We start from the raw sequence: 17,918 nt of genomic DNA, 5'->3' as shown, positions 1-17,918 counted from the left end.
GCAGAGTCCTCCTTGCAATGTGGCGAATGAGGGTTCGATCCCTGGTCGGGGAGCTAAGATCCCACATGCCACGGGGCAGTTGGGCCCACGCGCCACAGCTACTGAGCTCGCGCGCCACAACTGGAGGGAAGCCCACGCGCCGCAACAGAAGATCCCGTGTGCCTCAACGAAGATCCCGCGTGCTGCAGCTAAGACCCGACGCAGCCAAAACGAAATTAAATAAATAATAAATAAATCTTAAAAAAAAACAATAACCATATAAAAAAGCCATCAAGGAAACAGTTAAAATTTCTTTCAAAAGCCCCATCATGACTCCCACGTAAATGATGCTGTTTTCTTAAAACAAATAAATTATAAAAATGACCCAGAAAATTAAAAACCCTGATTGTTTCACTGAATGTTACTTCCTTGAGAACACACACTCTCACTCACACACACACACACACACACACACACACACACACACAAGGGAATTTCATTAAGACAGCTTTTTATACATTGTCTCACATATAGTTCTCTGAGAGAATAATACAAAGTGATTCTTCACATCAAAAACAACAAAAGACAAAAAGCAGGTAATGTTAAAACACGATATTCTCTGTGCCAAAGAATAAAACAGTAGAAAAGATTTTAACTTTGCATCTATAAATCAATGATACTTTTTTCAGGAGGGAGAAGACTTATAATTGGTTATCTGGAATAGAATTTTCTACTGTGTCATTTATCTCCTTCTCCTCTCTCCAAAATAAACTGTATGTATGGGAAAAATCTAAAAGTTTAGTAAGACTATTGGCTTTAAGTGAGTAAAATACTTCTATTTCTTTTCTGAAATGACCTTTGTTTGAGGTTTCGTTATGCTATATTCATTCAGGACAAGATATACAAATTGAAAATTAGTTTGGGTTTTTCCTTCCTTAGATGTTTGAACACAATTTCCATAATGGACTCCAGGGGGCGGTCAAGCTGGGTCCCGAGAGAGTCAGTGTATGGGGTGGGTAATGGACTGCCTTTACCCCGTCAGACCTCCACCGACAGGGGACTCCAGGTCTGGAGCAAGGCACATCCGGGCTCATAAAACTAGACAATCTCTGCTCTCCAGCACTCAGGCTTTCCTTGCTGGAAATTGAGCAAATGAAGCACAATTTCTTCCGTCAAGGCCAAAACCACCACAGACTTTTTTTTTTCTATCTGAAACAAAATAGTTTCCTGTTTGTTCTTTTTTTTAATTTTTGAATTTTATTTTATTTATTTTTTATACAGCAGGTTCTTATTAGTCATCCATTTTATACATACTAGCGTATATACGTCAATCCAAATCTCCCAGTTCATCACACCCCCCTACCACTTTCCCCCCTTGGTGTCCATACGTTTGTTCTCTACATCTATAGACTTTTAAATTTAATTTAAAATTTAATTTTGGAGTTGAGGCAAACAGAGTCTTAACGGAGACATAATGGCCAGAGGATCTATATGAAGCAGGTGAATGATGGAAAAGAAACACCTGCTTCCCGAAAATGACATCACAGACCTTTCCTTACCACCATCTGAGGTGTGGATGTGGTCCTCTGGGTCTTCACTCACACAGTCACAGAGCAAGAGTTCAAAATCTGTTGTAAAACACTAGACCTAGTATAACCTCACACCAGTCAGAGGGGCCGTCATCAAAAAGTCTACAAACAACAAATGCTGCAGAGGGTGTGGAGAAAAGGGAATCCCTCTACACTGTTGGTGGGAATGTAAATTGCTAACAGCCACTATGGAGAACACTATGGAGGTTCCTTAAAAAACTAAAAATAGAGTTACCATATGATCCAGTAATTCCACTCCTGGGCATATATTCAGAAAAGACAAGAACTCTAATTCAAAAAGATACATGCACCCCAATGTTCACTGCAGCACTATTCACAACAGCCAAAACATGGAAGCAACCTGAATGTCCATAGATTGAAGAGTGGATAAAGAAGAGGTAGTACATACATACAATGGAATATTACTCAGCCATAAAAAAGAATGAAATAATGCCATTTGCAGCAACATGGACGGACCTAGAGATTATCATACTAAGTGAAGTCAGACACAGAAAGACAAATATCATATGATATCACTCATATGTGGAATCTAACTTTTTTTAAAATGATATAAATGAAGTTATTTACAAAACATAAACAGACAGATTTCAAAAACAAACTTATAATGACCAAAGGGGAAACGTGGTGGGGAGGGATTAAATTAGAAGATTGGGATTAACATACAGACACTACTATATATAAAATAAATAACCAACAGGGACCTACTGTATAGCACAGGGAACTCTACTCAATAGTCTATAATAACCTATATGGGAAAAAGAATCTGAAAAATAATGAATATATGTATAACTGAATCACTATGCTGTACACCTGAAACTAACACAACATTGTGAATCAACTATACTCCAATAAAATTTTTTTTAAGTTTTAAAAATTTAAAAAGAAAGACACTAAACCTAGAATTGTTGGAGTCCTCCCTCACTCCAGAGAGATCTTAGATCATCTCTTGAAACTGTGAATTCTGTTCACACATTGCTCATGCTGATAAGTGGCTATTATGAAAAATAATAACAACAGACACAGTCTTTCCTCTGATGGGAATTTGGGGGCATGGCAGCAGCACGGAGTCGTCTGCACTGAGAGTCTGGGAATCACCGTGCAGAGCAGACGTCCCCGCTCTGACAGTAACTAACCAGTTAGTTAGTGGGGGGAAATCCCAGCTTCTGTCAGCCTCAATTTTTCAATTGTAAAGTCAAGTCGGATGAGAACTGGGGGGATTTCAAAACTTCTAAAATGACTTAAGAACCCTTTGCTCAAGTGAAATCTTAGGCAAGATTTCATAACATAAATGGATTAAAGGTTACGTTACTCCAGTTGAAGAGAACAGGTGAGGCAGAAACCCAGCCATCACAAGGAGACCCTGGAGATCTAAGGACCATGCTTTGAAATAGCCTGGGCTTTGGAAGATGACTTCTGAAAACCTCTCCTGCCCCAACACCCAATATCAGGGTTCTGCAAACTACAGCCCCTGGGCTAAATCCAGCCCACTGCCTGCTTTGGTTTAAAAAAATGCTTAATTGGAACACACCAATGCCACTTGTTTAAGTGTTGTCTATGGCTGCTTTTGTGCTATAAAGACAGAGTTGAGTGGTGGTAATAAAATATTTCTTTCTATCCCCCAACAGAAAAAGTTTGACAATCCCTCCCCTAAATACTTTCAGCTCTGTACCCAGCAGCACACAGCATCCAATCAATGCTAACAGCCTTCCCATCACCCCATTCTATACTTGAAGAAAATGGGGTGCCACGTGACTGGTAAGAACACTTCTCCAATAAGAAGCCAATCTAAAAACATTACATGGACAAAGAGAATGGAACATGCTAGACTGAGTTTCAAATAATGTGATTCAATCATCATTCTGACCATGCAATTGAAAAATAAAGCAATGGTGTCACTTCCTTTCTAGTTGGGCATTGTCCCAACACAGAGACCTTCAGAAAAAGTAATGGGAATCTCAGGTGACTCATTTCCCATACTACCTGCTGAATGAGGAATGGGAGAGACTACAAAGAGAAAAGCAGTTGCAATGGGTCACTTAGTCAATAAAAAGCAACAAAAATAAAAAATCAATATGATTATTTGAAAGCAAAACAGTGAAGACACTAAGAAAATATAAAACTAGGGCTTCCCTGGTGGCGAGGTGGTTAAGAATCTGCCTGCCAAGGCAGGGGACACGGGTTTGATCCCTGGAAGATCCCACATGCCGCGGAGCAACTAAGCCTGTGAGCCACAACTACTGAAGCCCACGCACCTAGAGCCCATGCTCCGCAGCAAGAGAAGCCACCGCAATGAGAAGCCCGCGCACCGCAACAGAGTGGGCCCCGCTCCCCGCAATTGGAGAGGACTCATGCACAGCAACAAGGACCTAATGCAGCCATAAATTAATTAATTAATTAATTAATTATTTTAAAAAAAGAAAACAAAATACAAAACTAAAGTAAAACATTAATGATTCCAGCAGTACGGGAGATCAGAGCTCTTAATAAAGCAAATAGTTTTTACATTTCAACTTGGGCTTCACTACTGTATGTGGGATTTTCTAATCCATCACTCAAACATGAGAAACACTGGCTTTGGCCACTGGTTAATTATTGGATTGTCATAACCCTTTTCATGCTCACCCACCTTTTTTTTTTAATAAGCTGATTTTGTTAGTGCTTTTTATTTTGTAATTACTGTCTCCTGACAAGTGCCTCTCCCATACCTGTCATTTTACAATGGAATCTACTGAGAGAAGGAAAAAAATTCCCTGTGTACAGAGACTCCAAATGTCTTACCATCTAGCCTCGCATGTAGTTTTAAAACAGTGGAGGAGGCACACTGAACAGCCATTGTGATGCCATATAAGGCTATCAAGAGCCCTAAGGAAATATATAACTTCTTTTTTATATATAACTTCCTTTAAGTGTGTGTGCAGAATTAATAACCCTTTTTAATTCACTGATGCATTTCAATGAATCCTGGGATTAGCTCTCTATTCAGGCCAATGAGTAGTTATTTCTGAGCTCCTACAGTCATCAGGATGACTAATTTAATGACTGCCATGACCAGTGTTCACAGCCCTCACACGGGGTGTGTGGTGGAGGCTTGCTGGGAACAAGAGGGGTGATTCCATAGCCTCTTCACAAATAACATGAAAATAGGAATTTTTTAATCACTTCTACCTTGGTCATATTTCGCGAACCAAAAAATGATATTCTTTTTAACTCCTCTGGGTCCACACAGCCCTTTGGTCACTGAGCCACAGCTGTGAGCACCTACTATGTCACCAAGTATTGGCTGATGATGGTGTCAGCTATTTACCTCTCTGTATGGCCACCCTACTAGACTGAAAACACCTTGGGGGCTGAGAGAAAGTGTTATTTATCTAGGAGTTTCTTATCCCTAACAGAACACGTGGTACCTTCTAGGCTCTGTTCAGTAAATGTGTGTTAACTTAGACGTGCCTTTACTGGTGCGACAAAGCTCACGCAAGTTAAGGACAATGTCACCAAACTATGAAATCCTATAGGGCATAAACCATATTTCTCCTCCACGTATCACCAATGCCTATCATCTACAAGTCCTCGCACATAGTAGCCACTAAATGAATGCTTGTGGAAAGAAGGAAGACTTTTCACTGGAAAGTAAAAAGCCCATCTGGTGATATGAAAATACAGCAATGTGACCAAGTATACTGTGGATCTAAATCAGGAGTCAACATTTATTTTCTGCAAGGGCCAGTAGTAAATACTTAAGGCTCACAGGTTTTCCTGTCTCTGTTGCAGCTACTCCATTCTGTTGTAACATGAAAGCAGCCACAGACAATATGTAAATGAATGACTATGACTGTGTTCCAATACAACTTTATTAACAAAATCAAATGGTGGGCCAGATGTTCCTGCCAGCCGTAATGGGCTGACTCCTGCTATAAATGAGAAAGGCAAAACGATAAAGCTTTTAGAATAAAGTATCAATATGACCTCAGCATAAGGAGTGTTTAAAATACAAAAAATGCAGTTACCCTTCCAGAAAAAAATTACAAGTGGACTTATTAGAATTATGAATGATGGAATATGACACGGCCATGAAACAAACAACTTGTAGCTAGCAGCACAACGTGAATAAATCTCACAACACAATGTTGAACAAAAAAGGCAGGACACGAGTGTATACACAAAAGCATCGTTTAGAGAGGGAAAAGGTAAGCTATAGGGTGGGAAAGAAATTTGCCACTTACATAACTAACAAAGGCCATATACCCATGAAAGAATTCTGGAACCAATTCCAATGTGCGTGTGTTTTTTTCCCCACACCAACAAGCAATTCCACAACACCAGTGCAGTGTTCTACAATTTAACTCAGTTCTGACACTGTCTACCCAGAGATAGCATCAGATTCCACATGTTAAGGGCTTAGTCACAAGACTGTCCCCCCTCCAACTTCAGATGCCAGTCATAAGCCCAGGTTATCACCTGTGCTTCTGGATGACTGGCTATAAATCAGAGGTTCCCATGACCTCCTCAGTGGGTTCAATCAATTTTCTAGAGTGACTCACAAAACTCAGAGAAATATATCACTTACTAGACCACTCGTTTGTTACAAAAATATATAATTCAGGAACAGCCAGATGGAAGAAATGCATAGGGCAAGGTATGGGGGATACAGCAGGGAGCTTCCATGCCCCCTCCGGGCACACCACCCTCCCCAGACCTCCACATATTCACCAACCCAGAAGCTCTCCAAACCCAGTCCTTTGGGAGATTAATGGAGGCTCCAAGACATAGCCACGATTGATTAAATCACTGGCCATTGGCAAATGAGTCAACCTCCAGCTCCTCTCCCCTCCCCAGAGGTCAGGGGCTGGGACTGAAAGTTCCAAGCCTCTCATCACATGGTTGGGTCCCCGGACAGCCAGGCCCATCCTTAGGTGTGGTCCAAAACTCACCTTATTAGCATTAAAAATGGCATCTTTGTTGTTCTCATCACTTAGGAAATTCTAAGAGTTTTAGGAGCTCTCTGCCAGAAACAGGGACAAAGACCCAATATATAACTCTTATTATCAATCACAATATCACAACCTATAATACATAAAGAACCCCTACATATCAATAAGGGAAGGTGAAAAAGAAAAATGAAAAAGGACAAGAACAAGCATTTCACCAAAAAAAGTATGCCCAAATGGCCAAGAAACATATGAAAATATGATCAACTTCACTGGTATTCTGACAAATACAAATAAAAATCACAGGGATGCACCCCTACACGCTCACTAGAATGGCAAAAATTCTAAAGGCTAGAAGTGGTCCAAGATGGTGACATAAGAGGATCGTGAACTCACCTCCTCCCACGGACACACCAAATCTACAGCTACAGATGGAACAATTCCCTCTGAAAAAGACCTGAAAACTAGTGGAGCAGCCCTTCACATCAGGCAAACAAGGGAAGACCCACATCAAGCATGTAGGAAAGGCTGCGACATAATCTCACCATAACCTCCATCCCAGGCTGGATGACCCAGAATCAGTGGAGAACTCACAAACCCAGAGCTTCTCCCCAAGGAAAAGATGGTCTGTTGGGGTGTTCAACAGGCACCCCAACCCTTAAGATCTGCACCTGAGAGACATCTGGCCAGACATCCCAAAACATCTGGCTCTGAAAACCAACAGGGCTCACATCCAGGAGACCCAAAGGCCTGCAGTGAACTGAGAACTGCCTCTAAAGGGTTGGCGCAGACTCACCCACCCCAGGGCTACAGAAACAGCCATTGGAAAAGTGCCCAGACTTTATGTGAAAAAGAATCATTTACTCATCTTGAAGCATCAGCCTGAGAGACAGGGGCCTGTTGGGATACTCTCCAGAGACAGAGGAGTTGATGGATGCCTTGTCCTACTTTCCCTCTACCTTGCTAAAGTCACTGGGTGCCATTTTTTGTTGTTTTTATTCTAGATTTTTTTCTTCTCTCTCTCGGCCAGCATCATCCTTACCCTCCAACCAACGGGCACCAGCTTCACATTCCCCCTCTGCCGGCTCCACGGCACCAGGAGGTCCCAGAGGGGAGCTTTACACGCGTCTGCCGCCCGGGTTTTGCAGCTGCTGCCCAGGGGTTGCCCTTGAACTCCTGGCTCTGGTAGCCATGGGGGCTTGCATTCCTGGGCCCCTCGAAACTGTAACAATCGGAGAGACAGTGCTTGGCTAGTCACTACCCCAGGGTTCAGCAGAGACAGCTGACTCAAACATATACTACATCTTTCCGTGAAAAAAGCCTTTCTGTTTGTTCTGGAGCTACAGCCTGAGGGGCAGGCTTCAGGTCTGGCACATGTACAGAAGCTACGGACATGCCCCAGGGAATGTAGGCAGGGGGCTGCCATCTCTGCACCGTCCCTCTGCCCCACGACAGCTCACCCAGTATCTCTTAGACACTTAGGGCCTAGATACTTGTCTGGAGCCCTGATTTTTGTGACTGTCACCCAGGGGACACGTCCAGATCACCGGATCTGGTGGCCAGTGGGGCTTACTCTTGCAATCCCACAGGACCGTATATATGTGCATACTTTAAAAGCTGCTGCCTGGGGATCTGACTTCCAATCAGCCTGAATCTAGGTGCTAAGATCCCTCCCTCTGGGACACGGACAGGTCTTAGCATAGCCTGGATTGCTGGGAGCTGTTAAAAATAAAAGAGGCTGCTAGGACAGTCACAAAGGTGCAAGAGACAACAAGAGCAGGGACACGGCTGAGTGGTAAGTTTTGTCTCCTATATGAGGCCTCTCCTTCAAGACTGGGAGAAGTAGCTGTTTCATCTAATGCACAGACACCAACACAGAGAGTCAAACAAAATAAAGAAACAGAGGACTACGTTGCAAAGGAAAGAACAAGATAAAACCTGAGGCAAAAAAAAAAAACAACAAAAACCCCTAATGAAAAAGTCTAATAACCTTAATGAAAAAGACTAGTGATACCAAGTGTTGATGAAGATTCGACCAACAGCACTCTCTTGTGTGGCTCTAGGAGCATGAAATGGTACAGTCACTTCAGAAAACAGACTGTCACTGTCTACTCATACCCTCCTAGGTGACACCTTAGAGACATGCATGCCCAGATGCAACGAAATACACACTTAAGAGTGTGCACAGCAGCATGACTTGCTGGAAATGACTGGAAACAATCCATGTGTCCATTAACAGCGGAATGGATAAACGTTCATACAATGGAATATTCTACGCCAATGACATAAGCCACAACTACACACAAAGCATGGACAGAGTTTGCAAACCTAATATCGAGAAGAAGAAAAAAAAAAAAAAAAAAGCCAACCACGAATGAACACATACAATATTAGCTCATTTATATAAAGTTCAAAAACAGGTAAAACATAGCCAGTGATTTACCAGAGAAGGTGGCCTTGTGGACACGTTCATGGTGCAGAGACGGGTTGTCATTGATATGGGCGTCCTGCGGGCTCTGAGTTCTGGCTATTGGTTTCTTGACCTGTAATTACACAGGGGCTTGCTTAATAATAATTTATTAAACTGAATATTAATATGTGTGCATCTTTTGTGTTGGTAATAGTTCACAATTTTTAAAAAAGGATTTAAATTATTTGAGGCCTGCCATCTGTGAAATGAGATTTTTTTAAAATAAAAAAAGCATCTCTAGCAGGACTTTTTTCTTTTCAATGATACCACTGCATCTTAATGGATATGGCGTCATCATCATGACAGGAGTGATATTATGTGATTTCACTTTTTATGACTTTCACTAGCTCATAAAAGGTATTGCAGTTCTGTCTGGTTCCCTTGACGTGCTGGTTGCCAGGGCACTTCCTGTGAAAATGCAGTAAGCCACACGGAGACGACATCTGGATGTTCCGTGTTGAGAGCCCCAGCTGACCCCAGGCCCGGAGTTACCCCAGCCAGGCACCACACAGGTGAGTGAGGAAACCTCAGAAGATCCCACCGCCAGCCAGTGGAGTCTTCCCAGCTGAGACCCAAGCATCCTGGCTCAGAGATAAGCCACGTGCCATACTCCATCAAAGTCCCTGACCCCCAGAAACCATGGGCACAATGACACAGCTATTGATTGATGCCACTAAGTTTTCGGTGTCCACCCAGTCAGAATGGCCATCATTAAAAAGTCTGCAAATGACAAATGCTGGAGAGGGTGCGGAGAAAAGGGAACCCTCCTACACGGCTGGTGGGAATGTAAGCTGGTGCAGCCACTGTGAAAAACAGAATGGAGGTTCCTCAGTAAACTAAAAATAGAATTACCATATGATCCAGCAATCCTGCTCCTAAGCATATACCCAGACAAAACTAATTCAAAAAGACACATGAACCCCTATGCTCACAGCAGCACTATTCACAATAGCCAAGACATGGAACCAACCTTAATGTCCATCAACAGATGAATGGAGAAAGAAGATGTGATACATATATATAACAGAATACTACTCAGCCATAAAAAAGAATGAAATAATGCCATTAGCAGCAACATGGATGCAACTAGAGATGATCATACTAAGTGAAGTAAGTCAGAGAAAGACAAATACCATATGATATCACTTATATGTGGAATCTAAAATATGACACAAATGAACCTATCTATGAAATAGAAACAGAATCACAGACATACAGAGCAGACCTGTGGTTGCCAAGGGGGAGGCGGTTTGGGGAGGGATGGGGTGGAGGCTGGGGTGAGCGGATGTGAACTTTTATATATGGAATGGATAAACAACAAGGCCCTACTACAGAGCACAGAAAACTATATTCAATATTCTATGATAAACCATAATGGAAAAGAATATTTTAAAAAGAATGTATATATATGTATAACTGAGTCACCTTGCTGTTCAGCAGAAATTAACACAACACTGTAAATCTTCAATAAAAAAAAAACATATTGGTTAGATTCTAGTAGAAGAAAGAAAAAAAAAATGTTTGCAGTGTCCATGACACAGCCAGAGCTACTGGGATGACCACCTTACTATCGTTATTTCTAATTTTTGTAAGATGAAAAGAGGTATTTCATTAGCATTTTCCAGGGGGTGTGGGTAAGGCTTGGAGCAATAAGATGAGCCACCCAACATTATACGGAGGGACCCCAATTTAAACCTGAATCTGTCCCCAAAGTCTGGGCACTGTCCATATGCCATGCTGCCTTTCTTTCAGGGAGGGGTCAGTCACCACAACAAAATACCTCAGGAATGTGTGCAACAGAGATAAGAGAGTTTCCTCGGTGTAACCTTTAATGCTGAGCCCAACCATCAGAATTTCCATGAGGAGATGGAAAGGGGTTAACATCCACACAATAGCTCCAGAGCACAGGCAATTCACCCAGCCCCCAGTTTCTCACCTGTGAACTATCACTCAAGATACTGGGACATACCATGGGAGAATATCTGCTTGGGGCTACCTGTGGGGTTTTTTTATGAAGGTAAAAATGAGGAAATAATGGAAATGTTAAGAAATAATGATGCCCTTGGACACATTGCTTCTTGGCCAATTGACTCGTCTTAAGAACGTGGAATTCTTACACATATCTGCACAGCACTTAATGTTTTCAAAGTGTTCCTACAACATACCTTGGGTGAAAGTCCTTGGTAAACTGTAAGGCATGATGAGGGACAGCACCATTATGACACACAGGGGACAATACAAGTTAAGGAGCATCTATCTGCTGTGGCCATGGAAACAATGAAAGAAAAGAGGAAATAAAAGGAGGACGGGCACATGCCATGGGAATGTGATTTTCCTCTTCTGTATCCTCCGTATCAAGAACAGAGTCAGATACACATATGATGCCCAATTTCCAGCATGGTATCTGGATATCCCCTTTTAAGCCAGCCACTGAAAGTTCTGCAGTCTCCCAGGACAAGTGTTCCTTCCCACTCTGCTCCCTCCATGGAAGAGCTCAGCAAAACTTCAACGCAGCGATGAGGAGGAAAAGAGTGAAAGCCTGTCTGCGTATTAATGGTGGCCAAGGTGACTTTCCCCTTTATGAGCTAAAGGACACTAGTGTAAAAGACAGAGGTCTGTAGCCCTGTGAAGAATCCTATTCCCCATAAAAGGGTGTTAGAACTCCATTTGATGGTCTCCATTCAAGGACTTCCTGCTTTTCTAAGCTATGAGAGTTTAAAATGTGCTGGGTGACTCAGTCTGACCCCTTTTTTTTATTTCCACTGCAGCGCATATAATGGAACAGAACATGAGGTCAAGAAAGAAGTAGAAGAGAAATTCACTTTCTATCTCAGAGAAGAAATGGAAAGAAGAAAGATCATGTTCCGAAGTGGTTTCCGCTGCTCTCCAAGGAGCAAAATACAATGAAAGATCCAAAAAGGAGGGTGAGAAGCCATTTCCTTACACAGCTTTTGAACTGACATATTTTACACTCGGAGGCTTTTGTTGTATCCTGCTCTTCAGGGGTGGAGAAAGTCACTTCAGAACTTGCTCGGCCATCTTCTGCTTTTTATGGAGTTTGTAATGGAGTTGGGGGTTGGTCTACCTTCAAAGGACAAAGGATTCTTTGCTGATTCTAAGTCTTTGTGGAACTCTTCCTATGTGTTCATACCATGGCAAGCTCTGGGTCTGACCTTGTGCCCCAAATATAGTTGGTGATCAAGAGGTGGTTGGTTAGTCATTCAGATATTGACTGCACTAGGCCCTCAGCTCAAGTTGATGAAAGAGACCATCTTTGCCCTCATGGAGCTCCCAATATAATGAGAGTGGTGGTGGCACTTGGCTACTGAATGCCACCTTACTAGAGGCAGAAGTGACTAGCTATCTGCCACAAGTTCATGCTCCCCTTCATAAAGTAGTCACTGGGAAGTAGTTGCCCACTGTGTTTCTAGGCCCTTTAGACAGGGTCATACAAGGTCATCATGTGCTAACCAAAAAAAGAAGTGATGTACACTACTTCCAGACTACAAAAACTTACTTCCTGCACAATCCTCCATGCTCTGTCTTTTCCTCCTTCTATTGGTTGGATGTCAATGCCTGTGGAACATCAAAGGGAGGACAACCTCTGTCAGCCTGGATCCCTGAATGACTCTGTGGAACCGAGATTCTGCCCTCACTCTCTGCACTGCCATCCCACCATCACTTATTGGACTTGACATTAGCGAAAACTCAATTTCTATTCCATTAAGCCACTGAGATTGAAAGTTTATCTATTACTAATGCTAGTATTCTACTAACTACTCATACAGTACCTTCCAGTTCATTCATTCATTTTTTAATTTATGCAACATACCACTGAAAGCCTACTATTAGCCTGGCATAGTTCCAGATAATTGGGGTGCCTTGGGTGGGGAGGGTCAGAAAATAAACAACAAGATAAACACACAAGAGAATTGACATTGTAATAACACTATGAAAGTGTCTTAGTCCATTCAAGCTGCTATAACAAAATATCACAGACTGGGTAGCTTACAAACAACGGAAATTCATTTTCTCATTTCTGGAAGCTAGACGTCCAAGATCAAGGTGCCAATACGGTCACACTCTGATACAGGCCTTCTTTCTGGTTCATACCAGAGTCTTCTCACTGTGTCCTCAAATGGTGGAAGGACAGGAGCTCTGTGGGATCTTTTAATAAGGGCACTAATCCCATTGACGAAGGCTCCACCCATACAACCTAATCACCTCCCAAAGGCCCCACTTACTAATACCATCACCTTTGGAGGTTAGGATTGCAACACATGAATTTGGGGGAACACAAACACTCAGACCATAGCAGAAGGAAAAACAAACACTACATGATAGACAATTGAGAAGCATCTCTGAGGAGATGACTATTCGACCTAAGACCTGAGGATATAAAGGAGCCAGCCATGCCCATATATACGAGAAGAACAAATGCAAGCTGAAGGAATAGCATATGCAAGGGCCTCAAGTTAGAATATCACTAGGCTTATTCCAGGAATCAGAGATGTGTGGGCTATCCCAGCTAAATCAGGATAGGAAGCATAAACCAAGACAGCTCCTAGTGAACCAGGAGGTATAGTCCACTACTCATGACCTTCTGACCTTTCCAATCACTGTGCCAAGGTCAATCACTACTGCTCTGTAGTCCCAAGGCTTTGCTCCCTTCCCAGTGCTCCATGCTCTGGCTGTGGCTATCGCTAGTGAGCACTGCCTGACCCCAAAAGAAAGTTTTTTAGCAGCTGCAGCAGCAAGCATGATTTTAGAACACCACTTGGAGTCATCTCCTTCAGTCAATGAAAAAATGTTAATTTCTAAATTTTTTTGTAAACTAGGAAAACATCTATTGGCTTGAATGTCCCCAGGAATCTCGGCCTGAGGGTTTCAAGAAACCAATACCACGCAAAATGCTAAGTATTTCTTTATAAGATAAATTGATAAAAGGCAGGGCAATCACAATAACCTCACTATAGAATGTTTTTTTTTTGTAGTAGGGAAGAGGAAATTGTTATAGTTCCAATTCAACACATGGGACCACATTTGATATGAACTCTCCTGCCCTTATATGAAATACTGAATTAATTTCTGTTATCAATTGGAATATGTTGCTGCCTTATTCGCTGTGAATTACCCTGGCTGAAAATATTGGCTATTTTTCCTCCTTCAGATTCTCCTGTGTCAGTAACCTGAGGGATAAACTGTCTGATTTAGATACAGAGAAAATCACTGTTTTTATTTGATGTCTTTTTTTTCCCAAGGGGACAAGAAAAACATTCTCACCACTATCAACTTGTTTCTAAGAAAAGAAGAAGGTGTCATTTCACTAAAAATCTATCACACAGTCCAATAATGAGGTTGCTCTGAGCTAGGATGCGGAAGATTCCAGAAGATGATTTAAGTAGAAAGGAACAAATGAGGCTGGGGTGAAAGAGAAATACTGAGTAGTTCCAGATGTGGCCTCAACCCTGTGGGCAAAGGGAAGCAGAACCTTTGACATACAATTGTCTGTACATGAAAAGAAGAGCTGGGAGAGAGAGAAGTAAATGGAATTAGGAAGCTGGATTCTGGTCCTGACTGTATTGCTCTCTTCCAATCCTAATGGTTCTATGGTTCTTCAACAATGTTCATTGAGCGCTGTAATGGATTTTTATGTGTCAGCCTGGCAGGGCCACGGTACCCATATATTTGGTCAAACACTATTCTAGATGCTTCTGTGAAAGTATTTTTTGGATGGGATTAATATTTAAATCAGTGAATTTAAGTTCCATTGCTCTAATGTGGATGGGTCTTATGCAGTCAGTTGAAGGCTTTGAGAAAAAGACTGACCTCCCCCCAGAGAAGAAATTCTACCAACAAGTGGTCTTCGAGCTTCAACTGCAACTCTTCCCTGGGTTTCCAGCCTTCTGGTCTATCCCACAGATTTTGGATTTGCCAAGTCTCTCCAATCACATGAGCCAATTGTTTAACCTAAGTATTGGTTTTCCTGTTGGTTCTGTTTCTCTGGAGAATCTCAATACAGGCATCTACCATGTACCTGGCATCATCCTAAACACTTGGGGTTTATAGGGGTGGAAAAGAGGTAAAGTTCAGAGCCTTCTTGGAGCTTACAATCTTGGCCTGTGCAGTAAACTCAGAGAGCATGGGATCCTCAAACCCTGTGCAGTCCAAAGAAAGGACTGGCCCTTGACTGCTCCTGGGAGATAATCTCTAAGCCCTTGGAATATCCTGTCTAATAAGTATGTCTTTGTACCACTGGGGCCTTGGGCCATTCCTGATACTTTATGCTAACAATGCGATCTATGGTGAAGGCCTCCTTTTGTTTACCTGGGACCCTGGGCCACACGGCATCAGTTTGACCTCTAAGGGGTCCTGGAGACTGAGTAGCTAAGGTCAGTCATGTGGGTGATCCATGCCTAGGTGAATGAGCCCCGATAAAAACCCTGGACACCAAAGCTTGGGTGAGGTTCCCTGGTTGGCAATACCTCATACATGTTGTCACATATTGTTGCTAAGAGAATTAAGCATTGTCCCTATGACCCCACTGGGAGAGGGAAGCTGAGGCCCACTCTCTCCTGGACTCCGCCTTATGTCACTTTTTCCTTTGCTTATTTGTATCCTTTCTCTGCCATAAACCATACCCTTGAGCATAACAACTTTTCTGAGTTCTGTGGCTCCTTCCAGCAAATCAGCAAACCTAAGGGTGGTCTCAGAACCCTTGACACATTCAACAACATACACCAAGCATCTACTGTGTGCCTGCCACAACCCTCAACACTTGAGATTTACGAGGAAGCAAAAAAAGGCAACACCGCCTGCCCTCTTGGAGCTTATGACCTTGGCTATGTCTTTGGGGACTCTAAGCGAGGTCAAGGCTGTCATGTTCATTTCCTAATCACAGTGCTCAGGAGTCAGCACTGACCAGGGGTAGAGTGAGAATCAAAGATGTGTTGAGGTGGTTAAAAATAAATAACTAAAAGAAAATAAAAGCCTAGTATGATCATGGGCTGCAAGGGAAGGAGATGTCTCATTTCATCCTGCTCCTCTGGTCATACCTGGAATATGCCCAACTGCGATCAGCTCTAAAGACCTTTCTACACCATTAGCAAACCACTGGCAAATGAGAACGAATGGAGGCGAGACCCTCCCAACTGGTAAAGCTGGCCAAAAGCTTCAAAGGGAACAGTGGGAAATTTTGCGGATGTTTAAGTAGTGGTTGTCACCTGGAATGATTCTGCCCATCACAAGACATTTGCCAAGGTCTGGAGACATTTCTGGTGGTCACAACTGGGGGCATGCTACTGGCACAGAGTCCACAGAAGCCAGCCCACCATGCACAGGGTGCCCCCTCCCAATACGGAATGATCCAGACCCAAATGGCAAAAGTGCTGAGGCTGGGAAACCCTGAATCAGAGCCAAAGAAGACAGAGGTCTACTTAACGAAATGAATCCTCTTCTTTGAAAACTATGCAAACATGGAAGCTGGCGATCTGTAAGAAATGCAGGACATTTTCAGAGAGAAACTATACAACCAGTCATTAGGGATATTGCAGAGGAGACCCAGATCCTGAACTACATGTGATTCCTGAACATGCACAGGAAGCTGTGTGGAGTGGCCCATGAGTCCTCACCCAGTTCAAGCACGAAGAAACATCGGAAGTCAAATGACTTCGATATAGTCTATGGTATGCTGGGAGCAGAGTCAGAATTAAAACTCTAGCTATGGAATCTAGCAAGGCAATGGCCAAAAATCTCTCTCCTTTGGCAGATACAATAACTTAACTAAATGGGGAATAAAAATAATGTGATTGTTATCTAGAATGATTGCATCTACATTTTTGAGCACTTCCTACTAACCCCTCTGGATGTCTTATCTCCTTTAATCCTCTCAAACAAGAGTGGAAAGCACCAGCAAGAATGAAATGACGACCTCTCAGGCAGCTACTATTATTACACCCGTTTCTCATATAAGGCCACTGAGGCTTACCGAGATGAAGTAATTTGCTCAGGGCCATTCAGCCAGGACGCGGCAGAGCTGGGATGTAAGCACAGCCTGTCTGATAACCAAGTCTGTGTTCTATCCTGTGTGCTCCAGCTACACGAACAAAAAGAAGCGTCTGGAATACCAAGCAAAGCATTAATGATCTTGCTTGAACAGTGGATCACAGTTAAATGCTAGAAATTACCTTTCTTGAAGAATCCCAGGTAATGCACTCTCACCACCTTTCATCCTCTATCAGTGCAACCAGAAGACTCAGTAGAGGTTAGACTCTGGGTCTCCCTGAGCCTAAACTTCCTGGCTTGTAACACGGGATGATGACCTGTCATCATTCACAGTCTGTTGCAATTACTAATCAGGTCATTCTTACCAGGCAGGGTCCCAACAGGAAACAGATGCCACACTCAAGGACAATCCAAGGAGGCCTTCTTTACCAAGGAATTCATTCCAAACCTCAAGGGACAGTGCAGGAACCTCCAACAAAGGTGGAGCCATCCAGATCCTAAGGGACCAAGGAACTAAGACACCAAGGAGTGAGTGGGTCCCAGAACATGGAAGGAAACGCAGTGTAGAACACGCCACCTTGGGCACACAAGAGACTGGATCTGTGTCACAGCTGACCATACAGAGAGGGAGGGAGCCGGGACAACAAACACCTTGACCTTGCTCTCCTCTCCCACTCATCCCGTCTCTTGCTGGGGCTCTGCACTGACCACTGGTCAAACCCAACAGAAGGGACAGGGAGGGGAGCCCACTGGTAAACTTTCCACAGGTCACCACCCAGGGGTAGAGAGAAGAGAGGAGATTGGAGGGTGGACCAGGAGGCACAGAGAGACACAGTCAGGCACGGGATACCACAGAGGCACAGACACGGGAAAACTCTGCAACCACACTGGGATCAGAAGGAAAGATACAATTTTAAGTATTTTTCACAT

At 43.0% G+C, this 17,918-nt stretch overlaps 1 protein-coding gene across 1 annotated transcript in view; it reads right to left on the bottom strand.

The window, feature by feature from the left end:
* Positions 1–475: 475 nt before the first annotated feature.
* The window catches only part of SSUH2 (ssu-2 homolog), a 255,927-nt gene continuing 238,484 nt past the window's right edge, over positions 476–17,918 (bottom strand). The window contains exon 15 of the transcript XR_014232680.1: positions 476–9,057. The gene's annotated coding sequence lies outside the window, so the exon portion shown is untranslated. The remainder of the gene's footprint in view (positions 9,058–17,918) is intronic.

The sequence above is a fragment of the Balaenoptera borealis genome (assembly GCF_965194805.1).
Source record: "Balaenoptera borealis genome assembly, chromosome: 12".
In the NCBI taxonomy this organism is placed as follows: domain Eukaryota; kingdom Metazoa; phylum Chordata; class Mammalia; order Artiodactyla; family Balaenopteridae; genus Balaenoptera; species Balaenoptera borealis.
Note: the sequence above shows the minus strand (reverse complement) of the source record. Positions and strands in the feature narration are given on the sequence as shown.